Genomic DNA, 16,599 nt, shown 5'->3' on the forward strand with positions numbered 1-16,599 from the left:
TTTACGAAAAATTACGTCCTGTAAAACTCTCCAAACTGGGCTCATTAGAAATACCATGGTTTTACAGTGTATGTTATTATCCAATGTGGGCTAACAATGCTAGGTAACTTGAATCAAAGTTGGACATGAAAATGGTGGCAGGAAGAAAATGTAAACTTTGAAGTGTTATATCTCGTATAGTACACTCCTGGAAATGGAAAAAAGAACACATTGACACCGGTGTGTCAGACCCACCATACTTGCTCCGGACACTGCGAGAGGGCTGTACAAGCAATGATCACACGCACGGCACAGCGGACACACCAGGAACCGCGGTGTTGGCCGTCGAATGGCGCTAGCTGCGCAGCATTTGTGCACCACCGCCGTCAGTGTCAGCCAGTTTGCTGTGGCATACGGAGCTCCATCGCAGTCTTTAACACTGGTAGCATGCCGCGACAGCGTGGACGTGAACCGTATGTGCAGTTGACGGACTTTGAGCGAGGGCGTATAGTGGGCATGCGGGAGGCCGGGTGGACGTACCGCCGAATTGCTCAACACGTGGGGCGTGAGGTCTCCACAGTACATCGATGTTGTCGCCAGTGGTCGGCGGAAGGTGCACGTGCCCGTCGACCTGGGACCGGACCGCAGCGACGCACGGATGCACGCCAAGACCGTAGGATCCTACGCAGTGCCGTAGGGGACCGCACCGCCACTTCCCAGCAAATTAGGGACACTGTTGCTCCTGTGGTATCGGCGAGGACCATTCGCAACCGTCTCCATGAAGCTGGGCTACGGTCCCGCACACCGTTAGGCCGTCTTCCGCTCACTCCCCAACATCGTGCAGCCCGCCTCCAGTGGTGTCGCGACAGGCGTGAATGGAGGGACGAATGGAGACGTGTCGTCTTCAGCGATGAGAGTCGCTTCTGCCTTGGTGCCAATGATGGTTGTATGCGTGTTTGGCGCCGTGCAGGTGAGCGCCACAATCAGGACTGCATACGACCGAGGCACACAGGGCCAACACCCGGCATCATGGTGTGGGGAGCGATCTCCTACACTGGCCGTACACCACTGGTGATCGTCGAGGGGACACTGAATAGTGCACGGTACATCCAAACCGTCATCGAACCCATCGTTCTACCATTCCTAGACCGGCAAGGGAACTTGCTGTTCCAACAGGACAATGCACGTCCGCATGTATCCCGTGCCACCCAACGTGCTCTAGAAGGTGTAAGTCAACTACCCTGGCCAGCAAGATCTCCGGATCTGTCCCCCATTGAGCATGTTTGGGACTGGATGAAGCGTCGTCTCACGCGGTCTGCACGTCCAGCACGAACGCTGGTCCAACTGAGGCGCTAAGCCGTTCCACAGGACTACATCCAGCATCTCTACGATCGTCTCCATGGGAGAATAGCAGCCTGCATTGCTGCGAAAGGTGGATATACACTGTAGTGGTGCCGACATTGTGCATGCTCTGTTGCCTGTGTCTATGTGCCTGTGGTTCTGTCAGTGTGATCATGTGATGTATCTGACCCCAGGAATGTGTCAATAAAGTTTCCCCTTCCTGGGACAATGAATTCACGGTGTTCTTATTTCAATTTCCAGGAGTGTAAATGTATGCCGAACATGACACTTAATACGCAACAGCTCTGTGCACAGTAATGTGGAATACAAAATTTAATTCGCATACTATTTTCCAGTAATACGCTTATTCGTCGGAAAAATGACGAAATTCGCGAGGAGGTGAAAATAGTGTAGGCCCATATTTGGCACTTCTTTTACAAATACCATTGTCTATTAAAGCTTCAAAACCAGTCTCTTTCGAAACAACGTTTTGTAAGCCCCGCCAGAACACCCTTTTCTCAGCAATGGGTGTAATGGATCTGGGGGCCGACCGGGTTGTACATGGTGTGCAAAAGTCCCAGTTTCTGTGAGGCACTGATGTAATCGGCTAAATGTATGCCTGTCGGGCTGCCTTTGGAGAGGCAGTTGTGCAGCCTCAAGGCCATCGTCATTTGCTTTGCCATACGTGAAGTTCATGCCAGTGTACTGTTCGTTGGTGTAACCTCTGTCCGTTGTGCCTTCACATTTGTACTCGATTGTGAGGCGGCTGAGGCCAGTCCGGCACAATGCACTGAGGGGGAAAGAGAAGTAGTCACGCATGTGTAAACAAACAGATAGTCGTTCCCATGCTTTGAGATACCAATGTAAATACTGTGGTATCCAGGGCATTTGCAGTTGGTTTCCAACTCAAATTAATGTGATACCTCAGCAAAGGTTGATTTGCAGACCGATGTTTATTGGAGCTTTTTAGCTACTTTTAGCCTGTACTTTCCGTGTATGAATTATTCACCAACACTTCTGAAACAACTTGTACACAGTCATTTACATTCTTACACGCAGCGTGCGATTTGTGCTTTTACCAGTGGGGGGGATGTCTTAGGCGGTTAGTATAATTACATATGTTACTAGCTTGGACCGTGGCATTACCCATGGTTAAACAGTTATTTATAAATAGATGTTAATGGCGAAACTCACTATTCACGCGTATGCACTATCAGAAAAGCCATCCCTTGTTGTATCTTTAAAAGTACATTATTGGTAAAGCTTATTTACAAAATCATCTACATACAGGTATACGACGGGAATTCAAAAAGTAAAGGCACATTTGTGAAAAGCTGTACTTCTTCTGATGATAGAAAACCGTAACATGAGTTAAAACTTTCTGGCAGATTAAAACTGTGTGCACCGACCGAGACTCGAACTCGGGACCTTTGCCTTTCGCGGGCAAGTGCTCTACCATCTGAGCTACCGAAGCACGACTCACGGCCCGTACTCACAGCTTTACTTCTGCCAGTACCTCGTCTCCTACCTTCCAAACTTTACAGAAGCTCGCAGGAAGGTAGGAGACGAGATACTGGCAGAAGTAAAGCTGTGAGTACCGGGTGTGAGTCGTGCTTCGGTAGCTCAGTTGGTAGAGCACTTGCCCGCGAAAGGCAAAGGTCCCGAGTTCGAGTCTCGGTCGGGGACACAGTTTTAATCTGCCAGGAAGTTTCATTTCAGCGCACACTCCGCTGCAGAGTGAAAATCTCATTCTCGTAACATGAGTTGTTTTTCTACGTAGCCTCCCTAGACTTCAATGCAGTTTTCTCGACGTTTTACAAGTTTTTTTTTTTATTTCATCAGAAAATATGTTTTTCGGTTGCATCTGTAACCAATTTTGCACCGCAGCAATGCCGTCTTCATCAATTTCAAATCTTCTTCCCTGTACTGCTTCCGTTAAGGGTCCAAACATGTGAAAATCACTTGGAGCGAGGTCTGTACTGTATGGTGGATGTTCCAGCACCACGAATCTCAACTCCTTTATTGCGTCGGCTGTCCGTTTGGCAGAATGTGGGCGAGCGTTATCTTGCTGCAGGATGACACCTCTTCAGAGTTTTCCACGACGTTTGGACCTGATTGCAGGTTTTAGTTTCGTATGCAACACGTCACATCCACCATACAATACAGACCTGTCTCTAAAGCCACGTTTACGCTGGGGCGACGTCTTGCCACATAGTGGCATGCTACAGAAATGTGGCGTGCGTCGTGTTGTAGCATGCTACAACAGGCAACATCTTGCGGCGTATGTTGCGTGCGGCAGGTTAATTTATACCAGAGCAACAGAATTTGTGCCACACGTGTGTCGGTCTTGCAGTATAAAGGATGGCAAAGTATCGCAGCGGCGGCCTACTTGGTACTTGCAGATGCAGCTAACAACGGAAATGAAAACCAAAGGAAAAGAAACCGATGGTGGAAGAGAAGAGTATTTAAAGAAGGTCCACGAAGTAGTATCCTAGGAACTAGAAGCAGACGATGGTGCGTTATTTAGTAATGTGTGCTTTCGTCCCAGGCGGGTTACTCCGCGCCATACCGTTGCCAAAAGCTGGCCTAACGGTGAATGTTCGCACAGGTAGCGGGCCGGTCGCCACCCTGTGTCAGGGCCCGGGGTGGGAACTTCAGCCCCCACATCACCCAACTCTGCGGTACGGCTGCTGCGGTATGACTGACACACTACTTCCCTCGCAAGTAAACGGATGACGCACCTTAGGCGAAAGCAACAATGACAACATGAGAACGATGATTTAGTTCTAAATATTTTGAAATGCTTAACTACTACATAACACTTTTTCAAAATTAATAAGCAAACACATTAATAGTATTAATAGTAAGAATGTATTAAAAACTTTCAGTGTTCGGCTCCACAAATTTAAATTATATGTAAAGTTTTACTCCAGTGCGTGGGAAATAAACATCCCAGATTGGGATGCATAAACTAAAGCCAGAGGAGGGGATGGTCTGATGCAGAGGGGGGGGGGGGGATATCCCCCCATCCCCCCCTGCAAATCGCACACTGCTTACAGGTCTTATTTGGCAAGGATGGGACAGATAGTCAGCTGTGGCCTTACAGAAAGAAACATCCTGGCATTTGCCTGAAGTAATGAAGGGAAACCGTGGCAAACCTAACTCAGGATGCTTGGATGAAGATTGGAGCCTCCATCCTCCCAAGTACAAGGCTGATCTATTTAACAACGGTGCTTCCTCATTTGGCTTTCCCCTAGTGTACAGTACTGATTAGCAAAGCAGCTATTTAACAAAGAAAAAGGCTAGTGCTACACTGTCCATTCATTTCTCACTCCCAGTCACTGCACACGCTCCGCATAGGCTGTTATACACAAATTGTTTCACAGCACTACACCCACTAACTGCTGTGTCATCCTGAAAAGACACAGCCAAGGCAAAAGCACGACAGGTGCAAAGATGCGAGCTAGTGCCAGTGGCACGAGTTCCCACGGTGTCACGGGCGGCACTGAGGATGAAGATATCGACTTTGCCTCAGGCAACTGCCGGTTGAGGACAATCTGCCAATAACCAAACATCTACATCTACGAGGTGTGGCTAGAAAAAAACCGGACTAGTACTGGTGAAACAATAAAACGAATGCAATAAGGCTGAAAGTCGCGTGGCCTGTCACGTGACTCTCGCTCCGCCTACTGCTCGAGTTTCATCTGCCTCCTGCACCCAGTCTGCCCGTGGCGTCTGTTTTAAGTAGTTGACGTTTTGTCTGTGCGTCGGAAAATGTTGAGTGTGCAGAAAGAACAGCGTGTTAACATCAAATTTTGTTTCAAACTAGGAAAATCTGCAAGTGAAACGTTTGTAATGTTACAACAAGTGTACGGCGATGATTGTTTATCGCGAGCACAAGTGTTTGAGTGGTTTAAACGATTTAAAGATGGCCGCGAAGACACCAGTGATGACACTCGCACTGGCAGACCATTGCCAGCAAAAACTGATGCAAACATTGAAAAAATCGGTAAACTTGTTCGACAAGATCGCCGTTTAACAATCAGAGCAGTGTATGAGTTAACAGGAGTTGACAAGGAAAGTGTTTGGCAGATTCTTCATGAAAGTTTCGACATGAACAAAGTATGTTCAAAAATGGTTCCAAAGTGTCTCACAATTGAACAGAAGGAACGCCGAAGAATGATTTGTTCTGACATCCTGGAAAACATTGAAAGTGATCCCACCTTCTTACAAAATGTTATTACTTGCGATGAATCGTGGTTTTTTACTTACGATCCCGAAACTAAACGCCAATCGATGCATTGGAAAACTCCTGGTTCTCCACGACAAAAAAAAGCACGAATGTCAAAATCGAAATTCAAGGCAATGATGATTGTTTTTTTTGACATCAGAGGGATTGTGCACATTGATTGGGTACCAGAGGGACAAACAGTGAATCAGCATTACTACATTAGCGTCATGGCTACCCTACGTGAGCGAGTACGGAGAAAACGGAACGATTTGTGGAGAAAAAAGTCATGGATCCTTCACCAAGACAATGCCCCAGCTCACAGTGCGTTGTCAGTGAAGACGTTTTTGACAAAACACAACATTCCCATCTTAGATCATCCACCATACTCACCTGATTTGGCCCCCTGTGACTGTTTTCTTTTCCCTAAAGTCAAGTCAGCTTTGAAAGGAACTAGATTTGAGACTGTTGAAGCAGTAAAAGAAAAAGCGACGGAAGTAATGTATGGACTTACCGAAAATGATCTGCAGCATTGCTATGAACTGTGGAAAATTCGTATGGAGCGGTGTAGAGACCGAGGAGGAGAGTACATTGAAGGAGATAACATTAAATTGTAAATAATTGTAAATAAATGTTTTTTCCAGCATCACTCCGGTTTTTTTTCTAGCCGCACCTCGTACATCTACATCCATACTCTGCAAGCCACCTGACGGTGTGTGGCGGAGGGTACCTCGAGTACCTCTATCGGTTCTCCCTTCTATTCCAGTCTCGTATTGTTCGTGGAAAGAAGGATTGTCGGTATGCCTCTGTGTGGGCTCTAATCTCTCTGATTTTATCCTCACGGTCTCTTCGCGAGATATACGTAGGAGGGAGCAATATACTGCTAGACTCTTAGGTGAAGGTATGTTCTCGAAACTTTAACAAAACCCGGTACCGAGCTACTGAGCATCTCTCCTGCAGAGTCCTCCACTGGAGTCTATCTATCATCTCCGTAACGCTTTCGCGATTATTAAATGATCCTGTAACGAACCGAAGTGGGCCAACAAGCGTACTGTAACCTATTTCCTTTGTTTTCGGATTGCATTTCCTTAGGATTCTTCCAATGAATCTCAGTCTGGCATCTGCTTTACCGACGATCAACATTATATGATCATTCCATTTTAAATCACTCCTAATGCATACTCCCAGATAATTTATGGTATTAACTGCTTCCAGTTGCTGACCTGCTATATTGTAGCTAAATGATAAGGGATCATCTTTCTACGTATTCGCAGCACATTACACGTGTCTACATAGAGATTCAATTGCCATTCCCTGCACCATGTGTCATTTCGCTGCAGATCCTCCTGCATTTCAGTACAATTTTCCATTGTTACAACCTCTCGATACACCACAGCATCATCTGCAAAAAGCCTCAGTGAACTTCCGATGTCATCCACCAGGTCATTTATGTATATTGTGAATAGCAACGGTCCTATGACACTCCCCTGCGGCACACCTGAAATCACTCTTACTTCGGAAGACTTCTCTCCATTGAGAATGACATGCTGCGTCCTGTTATCTAGGAACTCCTCAATCCAATCACACAATTGGTCTGATAGTACATATGCTCTTACTTTGTTCATTAAACGACTGTGGGGAACTGTATCGAACGCCTTGCGGAAGTCAAGAAACACGGCATCTACCTGTGAACTCGTGTCTATGGCCCTCTGAGTCTCGTGGACAAATAGCACGAGCTGGGTTTCACATGACCGTCTTTTTCGAAACCCATGCTGATTCCTACAGAGTAGATTTCTAGTCTCCAGAAAAGTCATTATTCGAAAAACGAAAACAGACAGAACCCTGCTCGGAAGATAGAAGAGCAGCTTTCATCCATTTGATTTTAGATCATCGTCCAGGTTATAACTTTGACAGGGAACATCTTTTAGTGAACTCTTAGAAGTGAACAGACAGTAGTTGTAAATTGCATTTACCGTATACTGTGAAGTTAACCTATGATTATTTGCACTTAGCCATTGAGGGACTTTTTTTGTGCTATATTACAAGCAGTGTTACAGACTTCAATATTCAACCAGTCACAAAGATAAGTAAACCTTTTTAACTCATTTGTGTGGCTTTGTTACTAATTTGTTGGAGTGTTCTAGAACCTTCGTTCTCCTATCCTGCTACCTGACTGTTGGGCATAGCTGTGTGACAACGGCAGGGAGAAATTGTCTTAGCAGTGCACTGTACCAGAAGCTGTTTCATAACCCACAAGTTTGCCTCAGCATAACATCAGTGACAACTCGGCCTCACAGCAGTAACGATGAGGTCTTCACAGAATGGGCAACGAGGTTTTACAAAACTATCAATTTCCCATTTGCTAGCCTGAAAAACTGAGTCAGCATCCCTCTGTAACAAGTGACATGTTGAGCTCAGAAAGAGATAAGGTATTAGTAAGTTTGTTTTCGTTACCTCTTTAATCTCCTTGGGCAGTTTATTGTACAGTTTTATTCGTTGATAGAAAATGCTGTTTCGAGTTTTGTTTTTATTCTTTCTTGGTAAATGAAAGTTCAGTCTAGATCTTGTTCCACTGTTGTGGACAGAGCTGTTTGTGTAGGACTTATGAATGTTATTTTTGATGTGTACAACTGATTGACAAATACACTTGTATGGTGTAGTTAAAATCCACAGTGTTTGGAACAGATTTTTACGAAGAGCTCAACTATAATTTGAAGAATGTGTTCATATTTTGTGCAATTGTACCCAGAGAAGAATTCCATAGCTAAGAACTGAGTGTAGGCTACATACGAGGGCGTTTGAAAAGTCCGTGCAATAATAAAAGCTAGTTACGTGTTTGGGATAAACCTTTTTTTTATTTTTCAACATAGTTCCCTTTTAGACTTATACACTTCATCCAACACTGTTCTAATTTGTTGATCCCTTCCCATCATAGGAATTGTCCAAGTCTGCAAAAGAGCTATTAGTTGCTGCAATCACCTCCTCATTTGAATAAAATCTCTGTCCCGCCAGCTATTTCTTCAAATTGGGGAACAAATAGTAGTCTGAGGGAGTCAAGTATGGAGAATAGGGGGATATGAAATGAGTTGGAATCCTGTTTCCATTAATTTTGCGACCACAACTGCTGAGGTGTGAGCTGGTGCATTGTTGTGATGGAAAAGGACTTTTTTGGAGTCCAATCACTGGTGTTTTTCTTGTTGTTTGGTTTTCAAATGGTCCAATAACAATGAATAAAATGCACCTGTAATAGTTTTACCCTTTTAATAGTCGATGAGGATTATCCCTTGCGAATCCCAAAAGACAGTCGCCATAACCTTTCCGGCCAAAGGAATGTTCTTCGCCTTTTTTGGAGCAGATTCTCCCTTGGTAACCCGTTGTTTTGATTGTTCTTTGATCTCAGGAGTATAGTAATGTATCCATGTTTCATCCACAGTGACGAAACGACACTTAAAATCCTGCAGATTCTTCCTGAACAGCTGCAAACCATCCTTGCAACACTTCACACGATTCTGTTTTTGGACAAGCGTGAGCAATCGCAGACCCCCATCTCATGTCCAATTGTTTATGCAAAATATTATGTACCCATTCATTCAAGATGCCCACAGCACTAGCAATCTAACACACCTTAACTCTTCTGTCATCCATCACTATATCACGGATTTTATCAATGATTTCTGGAGTTGTAACCTCCACAGGGCGTCCAGAACGTTCAACATCACTTGTGCCCATATGGCCACTCCGAAAATTTTGAAACCACTTATAAACTGTTCTAATTGAAGGCGCAGAGTCACCGTAATGTTTATCAAGCTTCTCTTTAGTCTCCTGAGCCATTTTGCCTTTCATAAAGTAATGTTTAATCACCACACGAAATGCTTTTTCGTCTAATTTTTGACAACCACTCGCCTTCCTTGATTCACACAAATGCCAAACACAAAGAAATAGACCAATATGGCTGAAACTTGGTGTGCATTGTTTCCAAAGATGCTAAGAGTTTGATACGCGCTGGTAGTGCCATCTCTCGAGCTTTGCATGGACTTTTCAAACGCTCCTCGTACTTAAAATTTCATTTCCCAATTTTGTTTCTGAATTTGTGGCTTCCATTTATTATTTTTATATTGATTCCTGATTGTTTTAGGTCTTCTGTTTCTCGGAGTCATTTGGTTTTTTGATTGAGTTCTTTACTGCATAAAAAATAATCTTTGTGAGTCTGTCATTGTGCATTCTATGTATGTGTCGATAGAACATTAGAAAGTGTTTTCTGATCATGTCTGTGTGTTGCTATGATTCTTTGGTTGGTCTTTTCATCCATCTCTGTTTACAGCTCCAAAAGTTTTTCTAACGATTTTATGTTCTGTCTTTTCTGTCCTTGTGATCCCTAATTGTTTCCGATGTGCAGAGTGCTCCTGACACAACTTCATTCTAGTGCCTTAGTTGGCCTTTCTTGATAGGTTTAAATTGTGTCCATGTCAGTTTATATGTTTTTACAAGTTATTCTGTTCATTCTATATTGGATGCCTTGTCTGATCATTCAGTTTGTAGATATTCCCCTGCATACTTCAATTTTTCCACTCTGTTTTTTCTCACATGATATACTGCGAACTATGGATGAAGAGCAACAAGCCAGTTCCATATTTCTAGATTTGTGGAAAGCATTTGATACAGTGCCCCTTTGAAGGCTGATAACAAAGGTATGAGCATATGGAATAAGTTCACAGATATGTGAGTGGCTTAAAGACTTCTTAAGTAAAAGAATCCAACATGTTATCCTCAATGGCAAGTGCCGGCCGCAGTGGTCTCGCGGTTCTAGGCACTCAGACCGGAATCGCGCGACTGCTACGGTCGCAGTTTCGAATCCTGCCTCGGGCATGGATGTGTGTGATGTCCTTAGGTTAGTTAGGTTTAAGTAGTTCTAAGTTCTAGGGGACTGATGACCACAGATGTTAAGTCCCATAGTACTCAGAGCCATTTGAACCTCAATGGCAAGTGTTCATCAGAGACAAGGGTATCGTCAGGAGTGCCTCAGGGAAGTCTGACAGGACCACTGTTGTTCTCTGTATACATAAATGGTTTGGCGGATAGGTTGGGAAACGGTGTGCGGTTGTTTGCCGATGCTGTGGTGTACGGTAAGGTGTCAAAGTTGAGTGACTGTAGGAATATACAATACGACTTAAACAAAATTTCCAGATGGTGTGTGAACTGCCAGCTAGTAAAGGTGGAGAAATGTAAGTTAATGTGGATGAGTAGGAAGAACAAACCTGTAATGTTTGGATACAGTATTACTAGTATGCCACTTGACAGAGTCAGGTCATTTAAATATCTAGGTGTAATGTTGCAAAACTACACGAGATGTAACAAGCATGTGGGAATGGTGGTATGAATGGTGAATGGTCGACTTCAGTTTATTGGGAGAATTTTAGGGAAGAGTGGTTCACTTGTAAAGGAGACCGCATACACAGGGTGTTTCAAAAATGACCGGTATATTTGAAACAGCAATAAAAACTAAATGAGCAGCGATAGAAATACACCGTTTGTTGCAATATGCTTGGGACAACAGTACATTTTCAGGCAGACAAACTTTCGAAATTACAATAGTTACAATTTTCAACAACAGATGGCGCTGCGGTCTGGGAACTCTATAGTACGATATTTTCCACATATCCACCATGCGTAGCAATAATATGGCGTAGTCTCTGAATGAAATTACCCGAAACCTTTGACAACGTGTCTGGCGGAATGGCTTCACATGCAGATGAGATGTACTGCTTCAGCTGTTCAATTGTTTCTGGATTCTGGCGGTACACCTGGTCTTTCAAGTGTCCCCACAGAAAGAAGTCACAGGGGTTCATGTCTGGCGAGTAGGGAGGCCAATCCACGCCGCCTACTGTATGTTTCGGATAGCCCAAAGCAATCACACGATCATCGAAATATTCATTCAGGAAATTAAAGACGTCGGCCGTGCGATGTGGCCGGGCACCATCTTGCATAAATCACGAGGTGTCCGCAGTGTCGTCTAAAGCAGTTTGTACCGTCACAAATTCACGAAGAATGTCCAGATAGCGTGATGCAGTAATCGTTTCGGATCTGAAAAATGGGCCAATGATTCCTTTGGAAGAAATGGCGGCCCAGACCAGTACTTTTTGAGGATGCAGGGACGATGGGACTGCAACATGGGGCTTTTCGGTTCCCCATATGCGCCAGTTCTGTTTATTGATGAAGCCGTCCAGGTAAAAATAAGCTTCGTCAGTAAACCAAATGCTGCCCACATGCATATCGCCATCATCAATCCTGTGCACTATATCGTTAGCGAATGTCTCTCGTGCAGCAATGGTAGCGGCGCTGAGGGGTTGCCGCGTTTCAATTTTGTACGGATAGAGGTGTAAACTCTGGCACATGAGACGATACGTGGACGTTGGCGTCATTGGGACCGCAGCTGCAACACGGCGAACGGAAACCCGAGGCCGCTGTCGGATCACCTGCTGCACTAGCTGCGCGTTGCCCTCTGTGGTTGCCGTACGCGGTCACCCTACCTTTCCAGCACGTTCATCCGTCACGTTCCCAGTCCGTTGAAATTTTTCAAACAGATCCTTTATTGCATCGCTTTTCGGTCCTTTGGTTACATTAAACCTCCGTTGAAAACTTCGTCGTGTTGCATCAACTCTGTGTTCTAGGCGGTGGAATTCGAACACCACAAAAATCCTCTGTTCTAAGGAATAAACCATGTTGTCTACAGCACACTTGCACGTTGTGAACAGCACACGCTTACAGCAGAAAGACGACGTACAGAATGGCGCACCCACAGACTGCGTTGTCTTCTATATCTTTCACATCACTTGCAGCGCCATCTGTTGAAAATTGTAACTACTGTAATTTTGAAAGTTTGTCTGCCTGAAAATGTACTGTTGTCCCAAGCATATTGCAACAAACGGTGTATTTCTATCGCTGCTCGTTTAGTTTTTATTGCCGTTTCAAATATACCGGTCATTTTTGAAACACCCTGTAGGATGCTGGTGCAACATATTCTTGAGAACTGTTCAAGTATTTGGGAACCATACCAGGTCGGATTGAAGGAAGACATTGAAGCAATTCAGAGGCGGGCTGCTAGATGTTACCATTTCGAACAACACATAAATGTTACAGGTGTGCTTTGGGAACTGAAATAGGAATCCCTGGAGGGACGATGATGTTCATTTTGAGAAATACTGTTTAGAAAATTTAGAGGACTGGCATTTGAAGCTGACTGCTGAATGACTCTACTGCCACCAACATACGAGGGTAATCCCAAAAGAAAGGTCTCCTATTTTTCTATAAGCACATAGACCTGTTCATTTCTAGAATGGTTTACATCATTTTACAGCTTGAACATTTAGCTATTTTTCGACACAATCACCATTTCTCTCAATGCTAGACGCTGTGGCAGTTATCCTCATTTTGCTTTTGTTGATGTTCATCGTATATCCTCCTTTCAAGACACTGTCTGTTCCGTTCAACTGCCTTTCCAAGTCCTTTGCTGTCTCTGACGGAATTACAATGTCATCGGTGTACCTCAAAGTTTTTATTTCTTCTCCATGGATTTTAATACCTACTCCAAATTTTTGTTTTGTTTCCTTTACTGCTTGCTCAATATACAGATTGAACAACATCGGGGAGAGGCTACAACCCTGTCTCACTACCTTCCCAATCAATGCTTCCCTTTCATGTCACTCGACTCTCATAACTACCATCTGCTTTCTGTACAAATTGTAAACAGCCTTTCGCTTCCTGTATTTTACCCCTGCCTCCTTTAGAATTTGAAAGAGAGTATTCCAGTCAACATTGTCAAAAACTTTCTCTAAGTCTACAAATGCTAGAAACATAGGTTTGCCTCTCCTTAATCTTTCTTCTAAGATAAGTCGTAGGGTCAGTATTGCCTCAGGTGTTCCAATATTTCTGCGGAATCCAAACTGATCTTCCCCGATGTCGGCTTCTACCAGTTTTTCCATTCGTCTGTAAATAATTCGTGTTAGTATTTTGCAGCTGTGACTTATTAAACTGATAGTTCGGTAATTTTCACATCTGTCAACACCTGCTTTCTTTGGGATTGGAATTATTATATTCTTCTTGAAGTCTGAGGGTATTTCACCTGTCTCATACACCTTGCTCACCAGATGGTAGAGTTTTGTCAGGACTGGTTCTCCCAAGCCTGTCGGTTGTTGTAATGGAATGTTGTCTACTCCCGGGGCCTTGTTTCGACTTAAGTCTTTCAGTGCTCTGTCAAATTCTTCACGCAGTATCATATCTCCCATTTCATCTACATCCTCTTCCATTTCCATAATATTGTCCTCAAGTACATCACCCTTGTATAGACCCTCTATATACTCCTTCCACCTTTCTGCTTTCCCTTCTTTGCTTAGAACTGGATTTCCATCTGAGCTCTTGACATTCATACAGGTGGTTCTCTTTTCTCCTAAGCCATGCATTTTACTTTTTCTTCGCACTGTTTGATAATGTTGTCCAGGACCACATTGAATAAAAGTGGTGAGTGAGGATCTCATCATGTGGCCGCTATACGTATCTCAAACGCTTCTGAGATTATTGATTGGCGACTCCATGTTGTCTTGTGCACTACGACTGGATAACAGGTATACTTGAAAAAAGAGACAGCATTGGTCGTATATTTTTTACTATTGCAAAATCGATTTTCAGTCACTGAGTGACCATCTTCACAATATAGCACTGAAGATGGTCACTCAGTGACTGAAAATCGATTTTGCAATAGTAAAAAATATACGACCAATACTGTCTCCTTTTTCAATCTTCTGAGATTATGTTTTAATTTTCCTGACACTAATTAAATTAACAGAGAACTGTAATTAAGTTTAAATCCACCCAAAATTAATGTTGCCTTTTGAGCCACTACACCTGTTAGTTTCAAAATTTTGACATACTTTAGTTGCCTTAATTTTTCTGTACTGGTTGACACCCTTATTAACTTTTCAAGCCCCTAATTAAGAATCTGCATAGTTTCAAATATGGCAGCTTTACTTGTAAGATTGAATTCCTAGAGTAGAGATAACAAATAGTTTTTTTAACCTTTGTAAATTACTAATTAACTACTCATTATGTAAACCAAGTCAATGTTGTGAATATAGTCATCCACTGTAGTAAATTTCAACCATTGAGAGTCATAAACAAAAACATAGCTTCCAAAATCCAACAGTATTCATATGCAAGTCCTTAAATATCTGATCCCACCCAAAAATCTGCAGTCCCGAGCGAGCTTGCAAATAGGTGATAACTATGTAATGAGCCCGCATTGAGCTAGCACACGATAAACATTTACAGAGTCTGTTGCTAGCTATTACCAAGTTAACAGCTATGTAAGAAGTCTCTGACCGACAAACACGTGAGGAAGAACTATGTAATGTGTTATAGGTGAGTTGTATGATCAACGTATGTGTGTGACTCACGCAATGTGTTAGCATCAAGTTGTGACTCACAGTACTCTCTATTAACTCCTGGTGTAATTTTCATTCCAGTCACATCTTTATTTCAACAAATGCACTTTTATGTATAAGGGGCGTTCAAAAAGAAATGAGCCGGAGGCATAATTACAGAAACCAGTACCTGTATGTTAGAAGTGCGGACCCTGGCTGTTGAGACACAAGTCCCGCTGTGACACAAGGCGGTGAACGGCTGTCTCATAAAATTCCCGGGGCTGTGATGTTAACCAGTTCCATACATACAGCTGGACATCATCGTCCTAGGTAAATCGTTTGCCCCACAGAGCCTTTTTAAGAGGACCAAAAATGGTGTAATCACAGGGAGAGAGGTCCAGACCGTATGGAGGGTGGCCGAGAACCTCCAATCCGAATCTCTGTAGGAGTGCCGCAACTGTGTTTGCCGTATGAGGCTTTGCACTGTCGTGGAGCAGAGTGACCCCACGGGTGAGATTGCCTGATTGTTTTGATATGATCGCTTGGCGAAGGGTGGTCAAGGTTTGTGAGTAACACTGGGCATTCACTATTGTCCTGTGCTGCAAGAAGTGAATCAGAAGGGGCCATGTTGGTCAAAGAAGAATGTCAGCATAACCTTTCTTGCACCGTGTGGACGGCAACATCCAGCTGTATGTACAGAACTGGTTAACATTGCAACCACAGAAGTTTAATGAGACAGCCATTCACTGCCTTGTGTCACATTGGGACAAGTGTCTCAACAGCCAGTGTCAGAACTTCTAACTTACAGGTACTGGTTTCTGTAATTATGCCTCTGTCTGCTTGTGTCTGTATATGTTCGGATGGACATGTGTGTGTGTGCGCGAGTGTATACCTGTCCTTTTTTCCCCCTAAGGTAAGTCTTTCCACTCCCGGGATTGGAATGACTCCTTACCCTCTCCCTTAAAACCCAAATCCTTTCGTCTTTCCCTCTCCTTCCCTCTTTCCTGATGAAGCAACCGTTGGTTGCGAAAGCTTGAATTTTGTGTGTGTGTTTGTGTTTGTTAGTGTCTCTATCAACATACCAACACTTTCATTTGGTAAGTTACATCATCTTTGTTTTTAGATATAATTTTCCCACGTGGAATGTTTCCCAAACAAAGATGATGTAAACGAAAGCGCTGGCAGGTTGATAGACACACAAAAAAACACAAACATACACACAAAATTCAAGCTTTCGCAACCAACGGTTGCTTCATCAGGAAAGAGGGAAGGAGAGGGGAAGATGAAAGGATTTGGGTTTTAAGGAAGAGGGTAAGGAGTCATTCCAATCCCGGGAGCGGAAAGACTTACCTTAGGGGGAAAAAAGGACAGGTACACACTTGCATACACACACACATCCATCCGCACATACACAGACACAAGCAGACATTTGTAAAGGCAAAGAGTTTGGGCAGAGATGTCAGTCGAGGCGGAAGTACAAATGCAGAGATGTTGTTGAATGACAGGTGAGGTACGAGCGGTGGCAACTTGAAATTAGCGGAGGTTGAGGCCTGGCGGGTAACGAGAAGAGAGGATATACTGAAGGGCAAGTTCCCATCTCCAGAGTTCTGACAGGTTGGTGTTAGTGGGGAGTATCCA

General features: G+C 43.8%; 2 non-coding genes across 2 annotated transcripts; one reads left to right on the forward strand and one right to left on the reverse strand.

The window, feature by feature from the left end:
* Positions 1–2,720: 2,720 nt before the first annotated feature.
* On the reverse strand, positions 2,721–2,794 carry Trnas-cga. The gene has a single exon. It is a non-coding gene; the product is annotated as a tRNA-Ser (tRNA).
* A 138-nt stretch (positions 2,795–2,932) lies between these two features.
* Positions 2,933–3,007, forward strand: Trnas-cga. The gene has a single exon. It is a non-coding gene; the product is annotated as a tRNA-Ser (tRNA).
* The last annotated feature ends 13,592 nt before the right edge of the window (positions 3,008–16,599 follow it).

Source organism: Schistocerca americana, chromosome 11 (genome assembly GCF_021461395.2).
Source record: "Schistocerca americana isolate TAMUIC-IGC-003095 chromosome 11, iqSchAmer2.1, whole genome shotgun sequence".
In the NCBI taxonomy this organism is placed as follows: Eukaryota; Metazoa; Arthropoda; class Insecta; order Orthoptera; family Acrididae; genus Schistocerca; species Schistocerca americana.